We start from the raw sequence: 4448 nt of genomic DNA, 5'->3' as shown, positions 1-4448 counted from the left end.
ATGCATGTGGAGTAAGTAAATTATATCTTAAGGTTCTTGTGGCGTGGTTCGGTGGGCGACGGGACGGCGGCAAAGAAGAAGGGGTCGGAGGCCCTCCCGCGCTGCCGCTGAGTGGAAAGTGAACAGCTGCGCCGGTAGTGGATTCCCTCCCTCGCCGACGGCAACAACGTTAAGCCTCCTTCCCTTCCCGCGGACGGATCCTGCCGGCTCTTTGAGCAGCAGTGAGGGGAGAGAGAGGCCAACGAAGTCTTGTTTAGATCTGGAGAGGGCGAGAGAGTGTGAAGAGAGCAACTACAAGCGCTGAGGCTCCAACGTGTATATATATACTGGAGAGAGAGTGTGAAGCGTGCAAACCCTAGAAAACAAGTGCCGAGGCTGCAGCTTATACGTGATGAGGTGATTATACGGTCACTACGAGATCGTATAGCTCCGTATCCATCCATTTTGACCAGTCAAAGAATCCTCCTGGCACAAATTATGCTCAAGTGTAGTTATCGAACCCGAGACCTCAAGTTTGATGAGCGAACAGGCTAACCAGCTACACAACCCTCCCGTTATGTTCAACGAGAGGAAAATAACCTTTTATACATTCCTGCATTCGTGTGACAAGCATGCCGTATTTTTTGTGTGTGTGGGAGTCATTGGGATTTCAATCATAATCGTGTCAAGTGGCTTTGGTGGTAAGACTATCCACAGTGGTGCAAAAATAATGCAGCCTTAGTCACCTTACCTCTCTCCACGTAGTACATTGGGTCCCATCAGTCAGAGGGTGAAACAAACAAATTAATAAGAAAAATTAAAAGTGCCAACGGTGTATCTTACCTCACACATCTCGCTACTGCTCGGGAACACTGTCCAATTGATCCCTTTGTTCGCTCACGTACTATTTTAAGTGAATCCTTACATGCACATAAATTTTGGGCACTTGTATTCGACTTAAGTCAGTGTGCCACCGTATCTCATATACTTACTACTCCCTCTGTCTAGGTGTAATAAGTCACGTTAGAAGGTGGAACGGGACCAAGGTGTATGCGTGGGCGTGTGTGTGTTTAACAACATGTGTGTGTTAGAGAGAGCGACAGATCGACCTACTCCTACAGAGAGATGGTGTGTAGTGTACGATTTTAGCCGCGAGAGTCGGTGCATCCTCTCGTTTCCGGGCGTGTCCAGTAGGGACATTCGGACAGCTGCCACGCCCGCTCCTGACCAGCCTGGCCCACCCAAAGCCCCTCCATTGCCCGCGCGCGCTTCCCGCCCAAAACGGTCAGCACCGCTCCAAAGAATCGGTGCCGCATTCATGCCCGGGCAGAGCGGACGCGACCTCTCACTGGCGCAAGAGTGATGGTTGCTTCGTCCGTCCAACTTACTGCTGGGTCTATGTGATTTGACGGCTCATTGGTCTTTATTACTGAGGTGGTAGGACTGCTGGATGTCCCACGCTTTCGGCGAAAGGAGGTACTACTACTACTAGATTAGAATTTTCTCCATTCTTACAGCGGAGGAGTGCAAGAGAAGTGAAAACACGCAGGCTCAGTGATTACATGACCCACCTCACACTATCACCGTGCGACACCTAACTCTTTACATAGTACTCCCTCCGTTCCTAAATATTACTAGATGAGTCCCCGCGCGTTGCTGCGGAACAGCCATATATCTCTCTACGCAAAATTATCGATTTCATAGAACTAAAAAAAACTCTATAACCGCATGACAAATGTGGTAGCCAAACTAAATAAACTCCCATCATCATTTAGATCATCCCACGTAAGGAAAAAAGATCAGCCAACTCCTACTGCATAATGGGATTATATTTTCTTTTTGACATGTTAGTGGGACTTAAAAGCTCACTTACATGCATGCTACCGGTGCATGCTTGCATGCAGACATGTTGATGTGATTTAAAACCCACTCACATGCATGCCACAGTATTTCTGCATGCTTGCATGTGGCTTAGTGCGGAGCCTCTCAACGTCTAGATCAGACGGCTATTATGGACCGATTTACTTCATCTAACGGCTACATCAATTTTGATTATGTGGCTCAAGGAGAGGATAGAGAATTCCTAGTAGTGGGGGCTAGCTATTACTAGTAGATAAGTCTTTGTAGAGATTCCACTAGGTGAACTACATACGGAACAAAATGAATGAATCTACACTTAAAATGCATCTATATACATCCGCATGTGGTTCAAGGTGAAATATCTACAAAGACTTATATTTAGGAACAGAGGAAGTACTAGTATAGTACGTACTGTAATTTATCAGCGAGATAAATTTGTACAATGCTATGAAGCTTCCAGCTTCTGTTACATGTATCTTGCGTCCAAGGTTGCCCGTTGCAACATTTCATCAAATACAAAGGAGACTAACATGCATGCCATTGCATCTCAATGATTGACAGATCATAGCAAATATGTACTCCCTCCGTTCCAAAATAAGTGTCTCAACTTTGTGCAAACTTTAGTACAAAGTTGTACTACTACTAAAGTTAACAGTTATTTTGGAACAGAGGCAGCTAAAGAAAAGACGATCCATGCAGTCCCTAGCCCTTGAACTGTGAACCCTGACCAGGCTTCAATTTGCTGGCAACGTTCGAGCTTCCTAATAAATGAAGTTTGCAACCTTTTGACCATCGGATCATTTTGTGCAGTTTCACCAAAATCGAGATGAGCATCCCTGTGGCAAAGAAATTGAAGAAGCGTGATTAGAATAAGATTACAGGGACTAATTGATGAGACATAAACTCATCACAAATACAGTACGTAGAAGCCAGTAGAGGTATGTGCGGGGCAAAGAAGTAGAGAAATATCCACAGGGAGTGACGTGGGCAGCTGGAGCAGTGGTGCAAGCCGGTTGTAAAGGGAGTTGTACCCGAGGGACGTAGCTCAACCTTGAGGAGGGCGGCGGGAGGCGGCAACTGCCCACATCGCGGTAGTGAGCAAGGGACGAAGGCAACCTCACCGGCTTTGTGAGAGAGAACGGCGGGGACCCCTGATCGGGACGTGCTGACAGTGGGTTTTCGCCATCGGTGACGGCCACCGCATCTACACTAAGCATCCACCCCTTCCCCAAGCGGACGTGATCCGCTGAGATGTTAGAGATGTGGCCACAGTCATTTTGTGCGAGAGAGTGTGAAGAGAGCAACCCCAACAAGCAACCGTGTAGGCTAGCCCGTCCTGACTATGTATATAGTGGAGCGGTTTCCTTTTCTCTCCATATGAACCTATCATATTGCGTACGTGCCACTGAAGAAAACAAAACTTTATTTATGAATGACGCGGCACCTACTACTCGTTCTCCTATAACCTTGCGCTTGGCATCTCCAAAATATTAACCTTGCGATTGGCTCTTCGCCTCTTCTGGAAGTCGAGCAATAATGGTAGTGCAGTATATATCATTCTGGCTATATGAGACCGAATGAATTGCTGCACATCCACCACATGGGCGAGGGTCGAGGGGCGAGGGAGAGTGCTACATACGGAGCAAAATGAGTGAATCTACACTCTAAAATACGTCTATATACATCAGTGTTTGGAGTATGTACTAGTAGTTCATATTGAAATATACTAAATGACATATATATTCCAAACAATATGATATAATCTCTATAACCAAGGTAGTAGGGACGAGGATTAAACGGAGGGAGTAGTAATTTTTTTTCCTCATCCTGCGAGCCACCGTGCACATGGGCGAGGGAGCGGGCATAAGGCGGAGCAAGCTTCGCCTCATCCTGTGAGCCACCGCGCCCGTGGGCGGGGGAGACGGCGTAGTAAGCAAGCTTCTCCTCATTCTGCAAGTTGACGGGACACATCAAAAGTACTCCAGTGTATAGAGCCTTGCCTCTAAGGTAGGCCCCACATGGTTTGCCTCTTTTTTTAACGTAACACGTCAAGTCGCAATTTGTTTGTTCACTCGTGGTAGACGATCCTCTCTCCACCAAGTGGACAACCAGTACACGTGCCAAATTACCACGCGGGCTGCCTTTTTCGTACAGAAATGAGCTCCACCGTGTACCCGCGCGGGTGTGGTTGGGAAAGAGATGGGAGTATGTGCGCTGTGCATGCACCTCTTCTCTTCGTGCACGTCCCCCACCTACGTGGGTGTGTGTGAGAGATACAAACCGCGTTCATGAGTGTTTTTTGTTTTGGGGTGGGGGGTTGATTTCGTGAATTATTTGTGGGAATATGTGTCGATGACATCTCAAACAAAATTTTGCATGCAATGTGTGTGAAATCGAGGCCTATCCATATCATACATAGAGGGTCGGGCAATCCACGAGAAGAGAGGGAGGGGTCATAGCTATCGATAGAGTCGAAGAGAGGATCAAGTGGGTGGGTGCGAGATCGATGAAGAGAGCCATCGAAATTGTGTGTGTGTGTGTGTGTGTGCAAGTCAAAGATATAGGGCAATTGGCCTACCGGAACGTTAGAGGGCACATGTCAAGTTTGT

This window comes from Triticum dicoccoides, chromosome 6B (genome assembly GCF_002162155.2).
Source record: "Triticum dicoccoides isolate Atlit2015 ecotype Zavitan chromosome 6B, WEW_v2.0, whole genome shotgun sequence".
Classification (NCBI taxonomy): domain Eukaryota; kingdom Viridiplantae; phylum Streptophyta; class Magnoliopsida; order Poales; family Poaceae; genus Triticum; species Triticum dicoccoides.
The sequence above is the reverse complement of the archived record's forward strand: the minus strand, read 5'-3'. Positions refer to the sequence as shown.